The 22,401-nt window shown below is 42.1% G+C and overlaps 1 long non-coding RNA gene across 1 annotated transcript in view; it reads left to right on the top strand.

Moving 5' to 3' along the window:
• LOC307185245 overlaps nt 1-22,401 on the top strand; it is a 372,576-nt gene that overhangs the window by 341,226 nt on the left and 8,949 nt on the right. The window lies entirely within an intron of this gene.

Genomic DNA, 22,401 nt, shown 5'->3' with positions numbered 1-22,401 from the left:
GGGACTCTCTGCCAGACCAGCTCTAAGTGGGGGAGCAGAGCTTGGTTGTGGAGACTCGGACTGGTGGATATAAAGGCAGGGGTTTTCATGAGAGAGGTGGCTGGGAATTTGTGGTCCCACAGCAGGACCTATGGGACAAATGGGACAAGCTGTCATAATGTGGACTCTCTGGGCCACAGACGGAAGTAGAAATGGCTTCCCGATCCACTAATTTCCTCTAACCGTAGTGTGCCATTGAACTAAAACCCAAACTGGATCCAATGGGGTTCCTACCCCCGCAAAACCTCCAGGTGACTTGATAGGGAAAAAAGCTATGGGTTTTATGAGAAAAACAGTAGAGACGAGACATTTCTCGAGTAACAGTGTTGGCATTTAACATGAAAGAAAACCAGTTCCTTACTCAGAAGTCAGCAACTCAGGCACATTTTTATAGGATTATATAGATTCTCAGCGTAATTATTACCTTGTGATGGTGCCTACTGTGTGCTAGGGACATTAAACATATCTGCGTGGGTTCATTCGTTTATTTCTTTTTCTCTCTAATGTTTACCACAATCTTACGACGTGGGTAACCTATTTTACACAAGGTTATATGACTCACTCAAGGTCATGCACCTTGTAAAGTGGCTGAAAAGGAATCTGAACTCAGGTCTGTCTGAACACAAAGTCTGATGAGTTTCCGGTTGCCTCATGCAAAAGCATCACCACTCTTACTATGTACCAGCCCCTCTGCGCCACAGCCCTTTCACTTCCTCATTCTTACAAAGACAGTGTCCTCTGTCACCTGGGGTGAGCCATGTGGCCCAAGAAAGCATGAGCAAAAGAAGACTCAGGCATGACGGGGTGGGTGTGTGAAGAGGAGGAAACCTGGCCTTTCTTTGCCAGAAAAGGGGATAAAACCTCTGCCAAGTTGCAGGTGGAAGTGATCTGTGATAGGAATGGGAAGCCTTTCTTTTCCTTTAGGACCACTCTTCATCCAGCAGAAAAGATTGAAAATGCTCCAGATCAAAGAATTTCCCTAACTTTGTTTATTCTTATCCAAATTTTGTTTTTTAAACCCGGAACAATATTCAGTCTGACTCAGCCAGGAAACCTATATTCATAAATAGATCTTCCTGAACATAATCAAAATGATATTTCCTCCTCTGGGCTAGACCAGCCCTGGCTGCCTGACTGCAATTATCCATTGATCCGCCAGTCTCCTGTGCCGTTTCATTTTGTCAATCCACACTCATTTCCAGGCTCTGCAAAGAGTTGGCTTTTTTTTTTTTCCTCCTGCAGCTCAAATCCTCCCAGTCTCCGGAGGCAAACATGACTGCTGTAAGTCAGATTGAATTTGCAATTCCCAGGGGTGCCTTTATCACTGTTGTGCAAACACCATCCTCCTGAAAACCTGTCTGGAGCAGCATTTGATACCTCGGTGTCACCTGACTCCATGAGGTCAGAGTAGAAAAGCTCTCTTTCCTCTGCACACATTCTTGTGGCACCAGCACGGATTGCGCCTCGTCGTATCATGAAAGGGCTGTTCTTGTCTGAAGTGTCCCTCTCATAGGTGGCTCCATGAACAGGGTGGGTCATCACTTAATACAGGAAACGAGGGGGTGGAAGTTGGGGGTTGTACGTGTTCTCTGGAGGTTAAATATTTTAAGTGTGTACATAAGTGTGCCCGTTTTTGTCAGAGTCCCTTTCTGTCCGGGGTGCCCCCTGTGAACATAGGACAATGTCAGGAGGTGTATGACGTGGATCATTTCATGACGTGCTGCACGGACATATTTAGAGCCTGTCCCCAAGGGGACTGTGGATGCCAGGCAGGTGAGGACTCTGTTTTCACGGTCCAGAGAGAGAAACTGATGAGAGGAGGATCATGGCATTATAGCCTGTGTCTGTCAGCACTGATGTAATCAGCTTTCGATAATTTAGGAACTGTGTTTCTGTTCTGTGAGTGACTTAGGGCCTTTTATTCTGTGATTGCGAGCAATTCTTTCACAAGAAGGGCAGAGGGAGGGGAAACGAGATGAAACCGAAACACGTCCGTGTTCCAACTCATTGGTAGCTTTGCCAGTAGCTGTGATGCCTTGGAATGGTTTTTGGAGGAAGAATATTTAATGTATCTGCATCACTCTGTTCATTAGAGTTGACACAGATGAGTTTTTTAGAAAACCAGGAAGTTGGAGCTCCTATTTCTGTGCCCCAACTCTAAGGTATAAGAAGAGAACGTCCAGGTCACTGTGATTAAAGGTCTCGCCCAGCATTTGGTGACATAGTACACCCCCTGCTTCTTGAAACTGTCTCTTCCTCATATTTCCCTTAGCCCGCACTCTCTTTCTTTCTCTGCTACCTCTTGACGCATCCTTAACCTCCTTCGCTAATTCCTAATTTTTCCACGCAGCTCTGTGATGGGGGAACTACCTTAGGATCTATAGTCCCCTCCCTTCTCTGCTCCATCCTCTTCCCCAGAGCGAGTCCATTCCACTCCTATGTCCTCACTCAAACTTAGATCCTTTCCTGTCAGCGCTGAGCATCTCACTGCCTGCTGGATATCAACACGCAGATGCCCAGCAGGCCTCTTAGACTTAACTAGTCAACAATGGAACTAAACTATGGTCCTTTCTTTCCCCTGTACCACCCAGGCCCCCACTCCTCACAACTGCACATCATCTCCAAGATTCCTTTTATTGCTGGTAGAGCAAAAATTGCTTCACATTCTTTCAAAAGAAATCTGGAAAACTCAGTTACAGTGAAAAGTACATATACCTTTTAACCCAGCAATCCCACTTTTGGGTTCTCTTATTGAATCAAAGCACATCTCTATATAGGAGTATATATGTAAGGATGTTTATTGTGTGTCATGGTGGGAACGTGGGAACAAACTGAATGCCCATCGGGGAGAATAGATGACTGTGAATTAGAACCATTATGCAGCTATTTGCTGTGGAAGGATGTCCATGATGTATTCTGAAGTCAAAAAGCAACTTGCAAAGTAATAGGTATAATATTATCTATTGTATTAGATAATACTATGTGATTATTGTACAAAGCAAATATAGAAAAGCCCTATATATGTATATATGTTTGCATGCTTGAATGGACACGAGGAAAGCAGTAGGCGGATATTCTGCAGACTGTGAGTATTGTTTCCCTGGGTGGGGCAGCGGCCAGAAGAGCCGCAGAGCATATGTTGCTTTTGTAATATTTGGAAAAATATTTAATTGCTCAACCTCCTGTATTTCTTGCTAGTCACTCAAGTAAGAATCTTAGCATCATCTTAGGCACCTCCTTCCCCCCTCCTCTTTCCAGTGAGTCATTGTTTTTATGTTTGCATCCTCCACTAGACTATAAAGTCATTGTGAGCAAGGGCCTTCTGCACAGCACCCTGCATATATGTCTCAGTATATGGTTATTGATGTGAAATGAAGATTTTAGTGTCATTGTTCCATATTTCTATTATATGTCTATCTCTAAGCTTTTATTTCTAATTCAGAAGAATACCAGTGCTTTCCCCAAAGCCCTCAAATACACATCGCCTTCCCCCAGGCCTGCTCTGGAAAATGTGCCTTTGGAATATGAGGTGTTACGTCATGTACTCTTTCGTCCCAGGTTTACTTATTTGATCTTCTTTTATGTGTATTTTTACTCAATTCTGCATCCTGCTTTCAGTATCATTTAGAGTTCCTTGGATGGGAGGCAGGTAAACAGGGGATAAACAGCCCCCTAAAGGGCTATGTGAGTATTGGCACTGAAATAAGCAAAGAACAGCACGTGTCAAACATAATGATGAAGAAATTCGTCCAAACATCCAGGTGTCTCCTGATGTCAAAGCTTTGGCAATATGAAACCACAACATTCAGACATTTTAGAACCAATTCTTAAAATAGTGTAATCTCTATAATAAAGATTATACAGGGAACATTTTGCCACACCCAAGGAAACCTTTCAGCACACCCATGACCTTCATACACCCACATCCACACCCACAGCCAAACACACACACACACACACACACACACACACACACACACACACACACACACTGCATTGAACTTTACCTGAACCTCAACCTGCTGGATTATGATTCCACTGGCTTAGGTCCAGTGGCTTTCCAGGACTGATGGTTCACTTCTAAGTCGCCTGAAAGGGGAGTGGTTGATGTGCAGTCAGACCTGATGGGTGCCACCAATCTTTCCATCAGTTCTGCATGTACTATTTCAGTCTGCATTTCAGAACCTTGAACAGATCCTGATACAAAGATCTGTGACTGACCATCCTCACAGTGTGTGGGATCGCACAGCACATTGAATGACCAGGCATGAGAATAAACAAGAAAGCAGATTGAGTTAAATCATCGGCATGCTATTTATATCCCCAACGTTTTTCAGACTGAGGGTTCAGCATAATAGCAAATATCAATCACAACGCTCCTTTGTTCCTGGAAGTTGCTGTTTATCACTATTGCCATTTTACTAATACGGGAATAGGGAATAGCTCATAAGAGAAAGAATCTGGCATTCCATTAAAGAACATAAACTCTGCAAATAGTGAGACCCAAGAAGTGAAAAATAATTGATGTGAAACAAATTGTGTTTTTTTTTAAAGAATGCTACCCTTTGTGATGAGATCTGTACATAGTTATATCAATAAGCTCCAGGCTGAACATAGCCAACGGATAGAATTTCATGCAGGAGGTATGCTTCTTGAACCCTCTGTGTGTGTGTTCTGCGTTTCTAAGCGTTGATATCAAGCTGGTACCTGTTAGGGGGCTGTATCTCCCTCCACTGGTAGTGAATTCTGAATATGGCCCCTCACTGCAATCAGTTGACTATTCTGATTTGAGTCAACCCTTTGGAAAGATATTCTTACGTATCTTGACTCTTTATTGAGCCCTCCTTCTCTACAACCCCCCTCCCCAAACAAACAGGAAATACCACCTGAAGCTTCAAAATGTCCTCGGAGTGAGCATAATCTAGCATCAGAAGTTAGTGGGAGCTTTGCCGAGGGAGAGGAATTAGAAATCAGCCCATAAAAATAAGTGAATCTGTTTCCATAGTGACGGAGATCTTTCTCCTCGTAGTTTTTATCCTGTGTCCCCCCACGGATCCCCTAGGCAGAATAACAATAAACTCGAAGAAAACATTTTATTATCTTAATGAGTCTTAATTTAACGGCAAAAGCCTTTACATTATCATCCCGAGGATACTGTTGGCCATAACTTTTGGAATTGAATACCTGAACAGAGTTGCAGGAGGAATATCACCTCTCAGAACCCAGCCCAGCGGGGGAGGTGGAGTGGGGAGGACCTTGTGGGTTACACAAGCGTTTTGTATGCAGCTTTCCTGATGGGTAACGCACCTGTCATGTTTAATATTTCATTGGCGGAGGAAATGTGCATCTGTCTGTGTTCATCTGCCGAGCGAAATTCTGCATCGATAGAGCCTGCGTGCGGTGAACACGACAGGGCTCCCTCATTACGCCCCTAAATCGTATTCCGCAGCAACCGGGAGGAATCCAGACTAGCAGCAAAGCCTGAGCCACTGCACTTTCCCCACCAGCCGGCTCCAGGGAGCCCTTTACCTATGTCCTAGTGTGCAGGTGAGAAACTGGGAACCCCTGGGAGGGCAGAGCTGGTGGGAGTGTCCTGGTGTCAGTGTGGCAAACTCATCAGTCAGGTGGTCAGTCCCTGTGTGGGATGGTACAAGCCCACATGAGTGGAAATTATTTCAACATCGTTGCAAAACGGAAGGAGAAACGTCTGAGTAAATACCCTTGATTTTCTGAGAAGTCATCTCAATAGAAAAAAAAGTCACGACTCCCTTCCTTATTTCCTTATGAGGGTGAACGTAGGTCCCAGTTTTCTTGGAGGGTTTAAGGTTCATATCTAGTGTCCCAGGATAACGATTAATGCCACCTCTTTCCATTCTCAAAAGTATCTCAAAGGTTTGAACAGTAAATGCTAAGGTCACCCTACTTAAAACCCACAAATGTAAGTCTCGTCTTCCACCACTGGCATTATCTCTATTTCTTTCCATAAATATTACATGCTGTTTCTAGACAGATTTGTGCCATTTTCCCATAATGTAGCAGCTGCCAGGTGTAGACTCTTTCAGGCTAAAGATAAGTGGAGCCGTGAACACATGATTCTCAAGATGAAAAGTGGAGAATGGAGTTGCTTCTTCCTTACACTGTAATACTTAAGTCGTGAAATAAAAGCCCATGAATTACGTTTGTACCCCAGATAAAAATTTCTTGAGGACAAAGAAAGAGTATCACTTATTTTTCTATTGCCAGGGACATTTATAGACATTCAGTAGAAGTGTGTAGCTGTAATCATAAATGGATGAATACAGCAGTAGTCAGGAGAGAGTCTATCTGGGCCCAACACCAAGCACACTTTGGAGGAGTGGGGTTGGATAGTAAGTAATACATGACAGTGAAGTAGATAAGGCAGGGGAAAAAAGGAATTTCAGAGACTATCATTTTCTCTCTTCCCATCATTCGTTAACTTAAAAAAATATATTACATGCTTCTTGTATAAAGTTAGAAAGAGAAATAGGCAATAAGAAAAGAAGATGACTTTAAAAGATCACTCACCTCCCAGAATAATCACGATGAACTTCTGGGGGTGTGGGTGTCGTGTGTTTCTCACTCATATTCCCGTATGTGTAAATGCGGGCCTGTATATTTGTGTGGTTTATTGGCATACGGTCTGTCATCAGGATCACTTCTCTGGGAGGCACTGCACTGTCAAGACTTGTCACAAAGTGCAGCCTGCCACTACTTGTTCAGGTGGCAAAGGAGCGCTCAGAGTTGTTTGGAGAATTTATATGAGTACTCCAAGTGATGGAAGAGAAACTTGAAGAAAGAGCAGGGATTGGTTTCATTACTTTATTCGGACTCAAGTTTTCCATATCCTTTTCAAGGATATTCTGCCTTTGCCGGAGACTTCTGTCACTAAGATCAAGTGAGTATGGTTGGGAACACTGGACTTGGAATCAGAAGATTGGTACCTATTCTGAATTAATCACTTATTTGTTGTCCGAACCTGGGCTAGTTCTGTAACCATTCAGTTTTATCACCATGGAGGCATTGATTCTCACCACATAGCATCAATATAAGGGTCAAATGAAATCAGAAACATTCTCGATAGTCTAGAACATAGGCAGTGATCAGTACATGGTGGCTGATGTAAAGAGCGGTAAATATGTTCTTTATAGTTCGGTGTTTTCATGGAAAACAAAGGACTTGGGACATGGAGGTGGGTTTGAGATTGTGCTTAGCCCACAATGACTCTGTGATTTTAAGGCAATCTGTTTAACTTTCTTTAGCCTTTGTTTTCTCATCAACTACCTGAAATCATTTACATAATAAAGTGTTAAATTAACAAATCAAACTTCACATGATAATGATAATAATATGATGATGATGGTGGTGATGATGCTAGTTTCCTTATTGGTAGAGTTGAAAGGAGAAGGAAGAGAAGAGGAGGAAAAAGGGTTTATCATGCTGTTATAAAGTTAGATGAGATGGACTTCCATGGTGGCGCAGTGGTTGAGAATCCGCCTGCTGGTGCAGGGGACATGGGTTTGAGCCCTGGTCTGGGAGGATCCCACATGCCTCAGAGAGGCTGGGTCCGTGTGCCTCAGCTGGTGGGCCCTGTGTTCTGGAGCCCATGAGCTGCAACTACTGAGCCCATGTGCCACGAATGCTGAGGTCCACGCGCCTGGAGCCCACGCTCCACGGCAGGAGAGGCCACCGCAATGAGAAGCACACGCACCACAACGAAGACCCAGCACAGCCAAAAATAAATAATAAATAGGTAAATTTATTTTAAAAAAATAAAGATAGATGAGAGAATGATATTTTATTATTATTCCTTAAGTCCTACACTTTCAAACTGAGGTCTGTTTTCTTTCAGCTATTTTCAACCATGGCTGTGCATTAGAATCACTGGGAAAGTTGAGAAAACAAGAAAAAAATAACACGTGAGACGTAGTTAAATGAGAGGCTCGGAGGGGTTATGTTGGCTGTCATTATCTGTAAAAGCTCCTTAGATCATTGTCATAAGCCGTCAGGGCTGAGAACTACTGCTATATATACATGCCTCCAGAAGGAAGCTACTGGTAAGAAGTATGACTAATTTTCACAACTCAGAAGGGCACGGACAGGAAACTTGTTGGGACCTAGTACCCCGTGTTGGTGGGAAGATGGAGAAGCTGGGGAAGGCAGCCAGTCTGTGGAAAGTAGCCTCCTCCCAAGTTGCTGGGTGTTTTACAGAACCAAGTTCAAAGGCAGCAGCGGTGAGCTCAGCTCAGCAGGGAAGGCCTCACTGTGATTCTGGGCATTCAGCCCACATCTGCATAACTGCTGCAACCCCCTCACGGGTCTCCCCGTCTCTAGTCTTAATCCTTGCAAAGCTGTTTTCCACACAGTCCAGCAGAAGCCTGTGTTTGTTTTCTGCTGCTGCAGAGCAAATCACCATGAACGTGGTGGCGTAAACCCACACCCACTTGTGAGTTCACATTGCTGAAGGGATGGAGGGGAAGGATTCTCTGCTCAGTACCTCACCAGACTGAAATCAAGGCATTGGTTGGCTGTGTTCTCATCTGGGACTCAATATCCTCTTCCAAGCCCCTTCAGGTAGCTGATAGAATTCAGTTCCTTTCTGTTGCAGGACTGAGGCTCCCATGTCCCTGCTGACTGTCAGCCAGGATCTACTCTCAGCTCCTGTGCACCATTCCCACTCCTTTTCACATGGCCCCCAAGCAGTGGAGAATCTCCCTCGTGTCAAATTTATCTCATGCTTTGAATCTCTTTTGCTCGGATGAGCACAGTCCCTTTTAATGGGCTCACCTGATTAGGTCAGGCTCACCTAGGATAATCTCCTTATCTTAAAGTCAGCTGACTTGGGACCTTAATCACATCTGCAAAATTAGTGTTTAATTCAGTAACTGAGAGAAGATAGGTGTACACAGTGGGCTGGAAATTTGAGGGACTACCTTAGAATTACAAAGTCCAAATATATGCTTACTTTTCGGTGGGCACTCATTTTATTTATTAAATAAAGCCCATGCTCCTTAGTATGGCATACAAGGCTCTAATAATTTGGCCTTTCTCTCCAGACTTGCCTCTAGTCACCCTATGCTCTGCACCTTACTCCAGCTCCATTATATGTGTCTGCACCAATTTGTTCATACTCCATGGCTTTATACACTGTTTTGTTTCTCACTTCTGAGCTCTAGCTAATGCTGTTCCCTGTGCTGAGGATGCCTTTCCCATCTGTATTTATATGAAAATCCTTTATGATTCAGCACAGGCTTCATCTCCTCTAGGAGACTTTCCCTGAATTCACTCACTCAACACATATTTATTGAGCACCTACTATGTGTCATTCACTATCTCAGGCACTGGAAATATAGTACTGAATCTGGTAATGTCTCTCTCCCTCTTGCAGAGCTTACCCACCAGTGGCGGAGACAGGAAAAACACAAAAATAATGATAAAGTCTGTCAGATGGTGATAGTCCTATGAAAAAGGATAAAGCAAAATAAGAGAGAGGGAGTGATGGGCAAGTTGTCATTTTATATACCGTCAACCCATAATGCTTCTGTCACAGGTGACATTTAAGCAGAAACCTGAAACATCGCAGAATGTTTCAGGGAGTAAACATCGCAGAAATATGAGGAAGAGCCTCAGGGTCAGTCTTTTCTGTTTCTCTTGTCTCCATAGTTGCTGAATGGATGGATGGATGAAAAAAAAAGTGTTCCAGGCAGAGGGAAGAGCAAGTACAAAGCTCTAAGGTAGCAAGTCTTTCAATGCTCAGTTAATACTTGCGAGGACTGATATAAGCAATTAGACTTTTCAGGGTAGAACTTTAGCCATTGGAAGCTGAGAGTTAGGAGAAAGAATAGAAGTCATGGTCCAGTTCCTGGGCAGTGACACTGGCAAGCAAGACAGGGTATCATCAAGCACCAGCTAAGTAGTCTGGATTCACTGTGGAGTATTAAGTCCCATGGGGTCTCTAGGCCTGAAACAGGGAAACTGAGGCTGGAAACCTAGCTGTAGGGACAGACTCAACACACTGAGGGTAAGGAACTCAGGGACAATGGGCTGATCCCTGCTGATGTGAGTTGTCATCCCGGATACTCACTTTGCAAATCCCTTTTGCCATTTATCTCATCTCATTGAAAATAATGGTTTACAGGCTTGTTTCCTGGCCTCCTGGAGGTGGGAATCAGTAAAGATCTCGCTTCTGTTCTGGTTTCTGGCACAGTTGCCATCAAATGTCTCCTCTGGCATAGTTGTTGGTTCACACCCCGGGAGCTTCCCAGATGAGATTAGAAACTGGCCCCAGACAGGGAGGACAGGGAGAGACTGAAGATAGAGGCAGACCGCTCCACTTTGGTAGGTGGTGATTTTAATAAGCAAGAGAACTAACATAGAGCTGTGTCTTGGGTGGCCGTAAGATGAGTAGATCTCCATGCCCACCCACCAGAATCTTAACGTTTATATAGAGGCCCATCTTAGTGGGGTTCAGCCACATACACAGTCCAGATGGTCTCAACAACATACTGCTCTCTCAAGGCTGAGCCCTTGAAGTAGCTTTGGCTGTGAGAACAGTGGGCAGAACATTCCAAGGACAGGGGAGGGGGTGGGGAGCCTCCGATTGCTGGGGTTCAGCTCCCAAATCAATCAGTGGTCAGGGACTTCCCTGGTGGTGCAGTGGTTAAGAATCCGCCTGCCAATGCAGGGGACATAGGTTTGATCCCTGGACCAGGAAGATCCCACATGCTGTGGAGCAACTAAGCCCATGCGCCACAACTACTGAGCCTGCATGCCACAACTACTGAAGCCTGCATGCCTTAGAGCCCGTGTACTGCAACTACTGAGTCCATGAGCCACAACTACTGAAGCCCACGTGCTGCAATTACTGAAACCCGTGCTCCTAGAGCCCATGCTCCACAACAAGAGAAGCCACCACAATAAGCCTGCTCACCACAACAAAGACTAGCCCCTGCCCACTACAACTAGAGAAAACCCATGTGCAGCAACAAAGACCCAATGCAGCCAAAAAAAAAAAAAAAAAAAAACAAGAATCAGTGGTCAAGTCCTCTCCACGACCTCTTTCAATAATGGTCAAGTTGCCAAATGGAGTGTGGTGAAGCACAGAAGCTGCCAGGACCAGTAGGGTCTGGCTGTTGACTTGTCTTTTCTGATTTACCTTCTCAAGGTGACTTGGAGGGAAGTGTTTGTTGTAGGGATGTATATTGTTTTAGTATTCTCTTTAGAACTAAAACTGGACAGCTCTCATGGTACAATTCTAGGGGGTGATAAACTCACCTTCTTTCTCCTCTCCTTCTCTTTTGGGACCCATCTCTGAGTGTCTGCTTGTTTTGCTTTCTTTACTATGAAGCTTTTTTTGCTTGCTAATAGTTTCTATTGCCTCATAATTTTGGATTGCATGTGCCTTTGGCTTGCTATGAACCATGCTTCATGGCTTTTTTCAGCTTCAATTCATAGCACCAGCTGGTATACTCTGTCTGCATGACTTAATTCAAACTTAGGAGACAGAGAACTTAGTCATCCCAGCTCATCTTTTTTTTTAACACCAGCAAACCAAAGGCTTAGCTTTGCTCAGGTTCTCACCATTGGCTTAAGTACCTGAAGCCTGGATGGTAGGAGGAGGGAAATAAAGAAAAGGGATTGTGTGTATACAGTGTAGTGGCTTAGATATCAGGGGCTGAGGGTGGGAAAATTTCCCTCCAGAGGTGGTGTAGGTGAGCAGACATCAATTGACATCTCTTATTCGGAGAATGAGATGAGTGCTTGAGGGGGAATTGAGAGTTAACTCAAGAGTTTAAATATTATCACTAAGTGCTAAGTGTCAAGAGTAGGCTTGTGAGGGAAAAAATGAAACCAAGATTTAGCAAAGTCCGGCAAAGTCCGGTTGGGAACAGAAGGCAGTGAGCTGTCTTAGGAGGAGTCTAATGGAGGTTGGTCTATTTCTTTTCCAGGTTGGCACCTGCCACTCCTATTTTATTGGGCAATGGAAGAAATAGGGCAAGTCCTCAAGGTCATACACATATAGAGAGATGTATCGGGCTGATCCAAGATAAAAGCTGAAGGGAAGCTGAGGGTTCATAGAAATGTAGGTAGTATGCTCCAATGGCCTTCATTCATTTAAGACTTAACTCAGAACTCGGTTCCAGGCATTGTCATAAATACTGGGAGTATGGCAACTCTTCCTCACCATTGACACTCCCTATCCCCCTTCCCTGGTCTATTTTTGCTAATACCACTTTTAACTTTCTGAAATACTACCTATTTCACTTACTTCTTTATTTTTTATTCCTCCCTGGAACCTGAGATCCATGGTGTCTAAGCTCTGTGAGAGCAGGGATGTTCTCTACTTTTTCAGTGTTACATTTGCAGCTCCAGAAAGTGCCTTGCTCAAAAATAACTTGCTGAATAAATTAATGAATGCCATAATTTATCTGTGTTACTTGTGCAGGTTAGAAGAGAGATCATATTCATAAGTCAGAAACTATCTGAGTGTTCCCTGGAAGCATTGATGAGGCATGTATACATTTCTGTATTAATTAGAGGATTTTCCTCTCTTATTGGGCATAAATACGTCTCAACATATTTACCAGTATATTAATCAGTATAGGCTACAGTATGCTGTGGTAACAAATTAGCCCCTAAATCTCAATGTCTTAACACAACGTATGCAGTGATGGGTAGCAGGAGGTTCTGCTCCATAGGGTCACTCAGGAACCTAGGCTAACAATGTCTCCACCATTCTTTGACACTAGCACCTCAAAATGGTACTTCAGAGTTTGCTGCTGCAAGGAAAAGGAGAACAAGGATAATTTACAATGCTCTTCATGTTTGCTCATAGCTTGTTCCTTTCTCTAGTAGGACTACATCTTTTTCCAACATGACCTCAAGGGAGGCTGGGAGGGCTTTCCACATATCCAGGAGGCAGAGGAGAACAGTTACAGTAAGCACACATCTCTAGCACAGCCAGTGACCAATACTATGGAACTTTCACTAATGTTTAACATAAAAAGCCCCTGGAGAACACAGAATTGACTTTTTGGGTTAAGTTGTTTGGTTTAACAAGATTTGAAATACAGGGCTAGAAATAAATAATGATAAATGCTACTGCATATGTATGAACAACACTTGAAGCTATTTTTTCAGTTAATTAAAGGAGAAAAATCACACAGGATGCCAACAAGTAGTCACTGACCCACTCAAGTACTTGGGTCAAGACTCTCTGGCCTGTTGTGAACATTTGTACCTGAACCAGCTCTCTCAGTACTCATTTCCTTTCCTCTCACTGAGAGGGAATTTGTTTTTATCTGCTATTAATGTGAAATTGCTCCAGCAGAATCCATCTTTCTGAATAGAGATGTCTATTTGAACCTGACCTCCAAGGCCCTATTAAGCAGGAAAAGCAAGTGCTTACTATCTTCTAAAGACAACAGTTTCTGGCTTTTTATCTTATTGTGAAGGAAATTCCATCATACGAACAGTCACTGACCTTGAACTCTCAGGCTTGGCAGGAGGAGTTGTGTGTAGTCTCAACAAGTTCAGTTATCATAAATTCACCCTACGCTTCATGGGAAATGTTTGCAGAAACTGGTTGTAGGAGCAGGCAGTTGATGAACTTATATTGACACGTCCTAATCACCCAAAGTCCATAGTTTACCTTAGGGCTCATTCTTGGTGTATAATAACATGATAACATGTATCCAACAACATATAGTATTACACAGTAGTTTCACTGCCCTAGAAATCTTCTGTTGTCTGACTGTTTATCCTCTCCCCTACCTCTTGGCAACCACTGAACTTTTTATTGCCTCCATAGCTTTGCCTTTTCCAGAATGTCATAGAGTTGGAATCATATAGCATGTAGCCTTTTCAGATTAGTAATATGCATTTAAATTTCCTTCATGTCTTTTCATGGTTTCATAGCTCATTTCTTTTTAGCACTGAATGATATTCCATTGTCTGGATGTACCACAACTTATTTATCCATTCACCTACTGATGAACATTTTGGTTGCTTTCAAGTTTTGGCAATTATGCATAAAGCTGCTATTAGCATCCATGTACAGGTTTTTGTGTGGACATAAGTTTTCAGCTCCCTTGGGTAGATACAAAGAAGCATGATTGCTGGATTGTATGGTAAGGGTATGTTTAGTTTTGTAAGAAATTGCCCAACTGTCTTCCAAATGGGTTGTACCATTTTCCATTCCCCTGTTGCTTCACACACTCGCCAGCATTTGGTGTTGTCAGTGTTCTGGATTTTGGTCATTCTAATAATTGTGTGGTGGTATCTCGTTGTTTTAATTTGCATTTCCCTGATGACATATGATGTGAAGCATCTTTTCATATGCTTATTTACCATCAGTATATCTTCTTTGGTGAGGTGTCTGTTAAGATCTTTGGCCCATTTTTTAACCTAGTTGTTACCTTATTGTTGAGTTTTAAGAGTTCTTTGTGTATATATATATATATATATATATATATAAAAATATATATATATATATTTTTTTTTTTTTGCGGTACGCGGGCCTCTCACCGTTGTGGCCTCTCCCACCGCAGAGCACAGGCTCCAGACGTGCAGGCTCAGCGGCCATGGCTCACGGGCCTAGCCGCTCCGCAGCATGTGGAATCCTCCCGGACCGGGGCACGAACCCGCATCCCCTGCATCGGCAGGCGGACTCTCAACCACTGCGCCACCAGGGAAGCCCTATATATTTTTTTAACATCTTTATTGGAGTATAGTTGCTTTACAATGTTGTGTTAGTTTCTGCTGTATAACAAAGTGAATCAGCTGTATGTGTACATATATCCCCATATCCCCTCCCTCTTGCGTCTCCCTCCCACCCTCCCTATCCCACCCCTCTAGGTGGTCACAAAGCAGTGAGCTGATCTCCCCATGTGATGCAGCTGCTTCCCACTAGCTATCTATTTTACATTTGGTAGTGTATATCTGTCAATGATACTCTCTCACTTCATCCCAGCTTACCCTTCCCCCTCCCTGTGTCCTCAAGTCCATTCTCTACGTCTGCGTCTTTATTCCTCTCCTGCCCCTAGGTTCGTCAGAACCATTTTTTTTCTTTTAGATTCCATATGTATGTTTTAGCATACGGTATTTGTTTTTCTCTTTCTGACTTACTTCACTCTGTATGACAGACTCTAGGTCCATTCACCTCACTACAAATAACTCAATTTTGTTTCTTTTTATGGCTGAGTAATATTCCCTTGTATATATGTGCCACATCTTCTTTATCCATTCATCTGTTGATGGACACTTAGGTTGCTTCCATATCCTGGCTATTGTAAATAGTGCTGTAATGAACAGTGTGGTACATAACTCTTTTTGAATTATGGTTTTCTCAGGGTATATGCCCAGTAATGGTGTTGCTGTGTCATATGGTAGTTCTATTTTTCATTTTCTAAGGCTCTTTGTATATTTTGGATAACAATCCTTTATCAGGTATATTCTTTGCAGATGTAGTCTCCCAGTCTGTGGCTTGTCTTCTCATTCCCTTGACGTTATCTTTTGCAGAGCAGAAATCTTAAATTTCATTGAAGTCCAACTTATCAATTATTTCTGTCATGGATTGGTGCCTTTGGTGCTATATCTAAAAAGTCATCAACATATCCAGGGTCATCTAGGTGTTCTCCTATGTTATCTTCTAGGAATGTTATAGTTTCAGATCTTACATTTGGGTCCATTTTGAGTTAATTTTTGTGAAGGGCGTTAGGTCTGTGTCTAGATTCACTTTGGATGTGAATGTGTATGTCCAGTTGTTGTAGCACCATTTAAAAGACTATCTTTGCTCCATTGTATTTTCCCTTTGCTCCTTTGTTGAGTATATTTATGCTGGTCTGTTTCTGGGTTCTCTATTCAGTTCCATTGATTATTTTTCCCCCATTCTTTTGCCAGTATCACTCTGTCTTGATTGCTGTAGCTTCCTTCTAGTCATTTTTATTTTTATTTGTACACACACACACACACACACACACACACACACACGCACACACACACTTCAGGAGATTGAAGCAAATGGGCATGGCTGCAGTTTACAGCTGCTTTGAGTGTAGACTATTTTCAAATCAAATTCATTGTCAGAGTGTATGAGAATTCTCAGACCCTCAAAATCAGGACACATGCATCGGACTGACATAAGATTACAGAAAGCAGGTAAACACCTGCAACTGCCCCATGATTTTCACTAAATTAACACAATTCAGAGCTACATTTCGAGTGTGTAGATGGTACCTTCAAAAAGTAACCAAGCAAGTGAATCCTCTCACTCCATGACAAGGTTTAATATTAAGCTGAATTCTTGGTTAATGTTCAGACTAACACTGACCTTAGCTAGATTACAAATTTCAGCCAAAACAAATAGATTTCATGAGACCAGAGTTCAGATTCAGTCAAAGAGCAGGGGGAATCTCCCGGATAAAAATTGGTAAAACAACTCTTCATATGAATTCTGTCATATTTTCCATTACTCTCTCATCTATTTCGTGGTTAGGAACAGAAAGTTCTTTGTTCTTATCATGCCAAGTCAAGGTGAGTCCAGGTATAGACCAAATGTAATGATAAATTAAGGTAGATCAAGTTCTGTTTTTCTTTTCTTTTTGCTATTTGTATATACACACTAATATTAAAGGGTAAATCCTGAAGTTCAAAAAAGAAGGTTAAGAAGAATACAGTGGCTGTGTTGCCATGTTTACTTTGTATTTTTAACTTTCTCTAAGACTTTAAATAAAGAAAAGCCATTAAAGTCATACCTTGCAGAACAAGGAATTACAGGGAGGGTGACTCAGAGAAACAAAACATCAGACCCGCACATGAAACACCTAAATACTAGGTTCCAAACCAGCAGTGGTGCCTCATCCTCTGAGTTTCTTAGATGGATTTTTGTTTAAATTCAGATCCTAAATGTATTGTTTTCCATCAAGAGCTGAATTCTACTTCAGTCTGTCTTTATCTCTCAAGTGCACTTTTATGATTCAGAAGTCATTTTATAATATTTATGATTATAAATTAAATGGAGACACTCAGGAAGAATAAACTGTCCAGAATATTGAGGATCAGGAGAGTGTTACTTGAATACTATTAGTGGGGTTTATATTTTCCTGGTGATGCGCCAGTGGGTTTTGCATCTGCTACATGTCTGCCCTTCTCCAGAGGAAGATGCCTTTCCCCAACAACTGGAAGGCATTTCCCTGCTCATAAATATGACTGAGGATGAAGTACATGAAGGTATTCAGACTTACCTGGTGTAAGCTTGAAGGAGCCAGCTGCCCACATTCTGAAGGCTGAAGTGGCCCCAGTGGGAGTAGCAGAAGGAATGCATGTGCTCACATCAGCCCAAACTGCAGAAATAGAAAGTACCAACACCAAAAGCTAGCTTTGAATTTGGATAGAAGGCACAGTTTTCACTTCTCTTCAAGGCTGATTAACAACACAACTTGTATCTAGCAATCACTTGTCAATTATAAGCAGCAGGCAGCAAATGATACTGTTATTGTCTGCTGGATAGTAATTTTTAGAGAGGAGCATTCAAAACAGAATTGGTTTAGGAAACAATGTAATTAATCAGCAACCAAGAGAAAGACATTTCAACTCTTCTTACTGCCCTACTCTACCCCTCTCTATTTGGCTGACAGAGTCTTTTCTTAGGGGGTGATTGTTACTACCAATTTCTAAGTGGATTCCAATGTTGCCTTTTGATGTGACATGATTTTAGAACAGCAGCTACATGATATGCCAAGTCTATTCAATTTACATTGTTTCCTTTAATGTTATCTATGTTTTAGAATAATAGAAACTTAAGAGAATTAAGGGAAATTCCACCCAAGGGGGATCCTCTTTATTTTAATAAACTGTGCCTGGATCAGTAACACTCTATGGCAATCAAACATCAAAAAACTACCGCCAGGGCTTCCCTGGTGGCGCAGTGGTTGAGAGTCCGCCTGCCGATGCAGGGGACACGGGTTCGTGCCCCGGTCCGGGAAGATCCCACATGCCGCGGAGCAGCTGGGCCCGTGAGCCATGGCCGCTGAGCCTGCGCGTCCAGAGCCTGTGCTCCGCAACGGGAGAGGCCACAGCAGTGAGAGGCCCGTGTACCGCAAAAAAAAAAAAGAAAAAAACTACCAGCAGCATAACAACAGCAACAAGGCCAACCAACCAACAAACCAAAACACATCAATCTCATAATCGTAAAGTTCTTACAGGTTAAATCAGTTCGATATTTTGAACTGAGTCAGATTTAGTGTTTATCTGTAAAAAATGAAACAACAGAAAACAATTATATTCCTTCTCTACTCTGTACTCACTCTGAAAAAAATGGCATCTTTCAAAGAAAGACTTTAGATGGTGAAGAAACACATACTCTTTATGACCTAGCAGTGTTCTGACCTGTAATGTTTTAGAAAGGGTGTAAAATATTTTATGAATATGAATTACCATTATTATCTAAGACTCTATTTAGCAGAGCTGGAATGCAGCATCAGTATCTGCCAGTAACTGAAGAATATTGGCAAACAGTTTGTCATGCTCACCACTCCCTGGAATGTTCATCCTCAGACACATCTACCACCTTGCCTAGGATGCTCTACAACAGACACTGGGAAAAAACAAAGAACCCTGGAAGATGGCTGCTGCTATTTGATGTCATTTAGATTTGACAGGATCTGCTCTAAATGGCCTTCTAAATTAATCAACTCATTTCTTAGCTTTTAAAAGAACAGTTATCGGGCTTCCCTGGTGGCGCAGTGGGTGGGAGTCCGCCTGCCGATGCAGGGGCACGGGTTCGTGCCCCGGTCCGGGAAGATCCCACATGCCGCGGAGCGACTGGGCCCGTGAGCCATGGCCGCTGAGCCTGCGCGTCCGGAGCCTGTGCTCCGCAACGGGAGAGGCCGCAACAGTGAGAGGCCCGTGTACCGCAAAAAAAAAAAAAAAAAAAAAAAAGGAGCAGTTATCAGTGTCATATATTGGTGAACAGCATAGATTTTGGAGGCAGACAACGTTGGGTTCAAATTCTTGCTTTACTATTATATATAGATGATCCTAAGCAATTTAATTCAGTTTATTAAATGTCAGTTTCCCAATCTGCATAAATATTAATCATGCTTACTTCACGGGGTTTTGCCTAACCCAGTGCCTGGTGTATCACTGTCGAGTGAGAATGATTAACTAGGGTTATCTCTGGCTATCTTGCGATCGATCTAGGTGTGTGTGTGTGTGTGTGTGTGTGTGTGTGTGTGTGTGTGTGTGAACACTTAGGCACAGTATCTGCTTAGTAAGTAATCAATATAAGGTAGTTACATAGTGGCCTCAGGGCCTTCCTCCCCGTTACTCTTAACCTGTAACACTCCCCTCCAGGTTTCCCCACATGTCTTGTGAAGTTCTTATTTGCAAGCAGCAGGAACCAGCTCTGGCTAGTAGAAACAGAAAAAGAAATGTATGAAAAGACATTTCTAATGAAAGTTATATAATCTTATAGATCAATGTTACCTCAATAATAAATAAATAAATAAAAGACACTGCTAAAGGAAGTCTAAGTGTGGTGAAGTGCATGTTGGTACAACCACTTTGGAAAACTCTTTGGCCTTGTCTACTAAAATTGAGTATATACAGAGTCTGTGATCTAGCAGTTCTTCTACCACATAGAAAAAATATACATATGTGCACCAAAAGGCATGGGTCAGGACGTTCATAGCAGTACTATGTATAATAGCTTCAAACCAGAAATAATACAAATGTCCATTAGCAGTGAAATGGATAAAGTGTGATATATTCACAGGATGGTACTACACAGCAATGAAAGTAAATGGACTATAGCCATACACAATGCCACGATGAACCCTCAAAAAATAATGTTAAGGAAAAGAATGGAGATCCAAAAATATATATTCTGGGTAATTTTATTCATATGGCATTCAAGAAGGCGGGGAGGGGCAGGTGTGGGAAACTATGGTGTTAGAAGTCAGGATAGTGGCTTCCTTTGAGGAGTGACCAGGAGGAAGCATGGAGGAGATTCTGCCTGGACGGGGCCCTGATTGGCCCTCAGGTTGCTGAGCAGGAGACCATCTTTCCCAGGGGAGGTAGAGAAAACTTCTATCCTCCTTGTCCTAAGCGATCTGGGAAGCCACAGTCTTGATTAGAGGTGTGAGAGGAGAGTCAGACCCACTAAGGGACAAGGGGCAAAGGTGACTCCATGTCCTAAAATATATCTGCTTTAAAATTTTTACCTTTCATAATAAAATTTCAGATTAAAATGTCACTGGCATGAATCCTGTCTACTAAAATACCACTGTACATTCCATTTCTTTGCTTGCTTGAGAGAAACTAACGTTTGTGTGATACTATACCTTCTAGCTTTTAAGTCATGCTCTTTGGCTTTGTCTCATGTGGAGTATTGCTTTGGGAATTAAAGACAATGTCAAACATGCCTCAATCACTGTGCTGACCAGAGTGGCCATTCATAACAAAGCTCTGAGGGGGGCAGCGCAGGTAAGAGAAAAGTTGTAGCAGTGTCTTTACTTTCTTTTTGAGGAATCAAAAAGAAAAAGGCTCCAACCCAGATCTTCTGACACTAAATTCTGTGCCTTTCAACCTGAATGCAATTTGGGTAATGGATCACGACTTCTAATAAAGAAACCCAAGCAACTGATTTAATGATTGAACACATTACACAGGATGCTGTGACAAGAACCCCACACCAGATGCCTCCCTGAGCAAGTCCAAGTAGGAGTCACCTCTGCTCTTGTTCTAAAGTCCAGCCCAGAGAGGGCTATCCTGCCATCAGGAAGAACTCATCTATTGATGAGTCAAGAACTACTTCCATAAAACACCATTCTTGTTCCTGAGATCTATAACCATAATAACATTTAAATACCTGAAATAATACAAATTGCATGGTATGGAGTCTACAATGTGGACAATTTTAGGATTTTTTCCCCTATTAAACTGGAGATTAAAATGGAGAAGACTGCTTTTGGCTTATAAATCAATGTGACATGTAACACATGACAGGGAACCCCAAGGTGCAGTGATGGGGCAGATGCAGAATCTGGTACCCTACTGCGTCTCTCTCAATTGCAGTCATCAGTCACTCCTCCTCGCTCTATTTCTATCAAAACCTGATCTTAAGAGATTATTCTCCCTCAGTCATTTTCCCCTTATTGTGAATTAAAACCAATATGCCATCTCTCCCAGGGAATTTCACACATTAAACCTTTTGCTAACTGTTAATTACAGAATGAATGTCTTTTCCTAGAAAAGAAATTTCAGGTGCAGATAATCAAAGGGTGGTCTTCCTTAACCTCTGCACTTGAAATTGTATCACCTATCTGCTCTCTGAGAGAATTATGCCCATGGGTTACGGTTCCATTTATGATCTTCCAACTGACCTCACTTAATTTCTAGTAACACAAGAAATTTTAGGGATGACTAGTTAAGGGCTATATTGTTTGAAAATGTTATTACTGTACACACTTCTTAGAAGTGGTCGAGGAACTCTGAGCAATATTGTAGCTTCAAGGAGAGAAGTATGATTAAGATATTTTTACTTTACTATGTTTAGAGCTGAAAAATGAATCCAAGAGTCACTATAAGGAAGATTTAAGAGTAGCAGGCAAGATGCATCTGCTTGGGGAACAGAGAAAAGCCCCCAAACGTGAGAACAAAAGCTTATTCCCTTTTCCTTAGAAGTGGTATCTGAGTATAAAGGATTCATGGATATTTTCATTTTTAAAATTATTTTAACATTGCATAAAACTTAATTAATATCAACAGATTTCTATCTTTGAGAACAGAAATTTTGTCTATATAGTCTCAGAATCCAAAACTTACCTTGAGCCTGTAGTTAGAGCATTCCCAGGTGCTTGGAACACATTAAGCTCATGTATTTTCAGACAGATCATTTTTAGTGATTTTGGAATCCAATTTGACTATCTTTGTTACTTGTATTTTACCTGAGCTCCTGACTTGGAGAAAGCACTGCAATGTGTCAAGTACAGTTTGTCATAGCCCTCTAACATTATATCAAGATAAATTTGCCTAAGAGTGTAATTAGGCCATGCACACTGTGGCAGTTATATATAGATAAACCAGTTTTTAAAATGCAAATAAAAGACAAATATCATATGTGGATATCATATCACTTATATGTGGAATCTAAAGAAAATGATACAATTGAACTTATTTACAAAACAGAAATAGACTCATAGAAAACAAACTTATGGTTACCAAAGGGGATAGTGATGTTGGGGGCGGCAGACAGATAAATTAGGGGTTTGGGGTTAATATATACCCACTACTCTATGTAAAATAGGACCTACTGTAGAGCACAGGGGACTATACTCAATATCT

The sequence above is a fragment of the Stenella coeruleoalba genome (genome assembly GCF_951394435.1).
Source record: "Stenella coeruleoalba genome assembly, chromosome: 4".
Taxonomy (NCBI): domain Eukaryota; kingdom Metazoa; phylum Chordata; class Mammalia; order Artiodactyla; family Delphinidae; genus Stenella; species Stenella coeruleoalba.
This window is presented reverse-complemented; position numbering and strand designations above follow the sequence as displayed.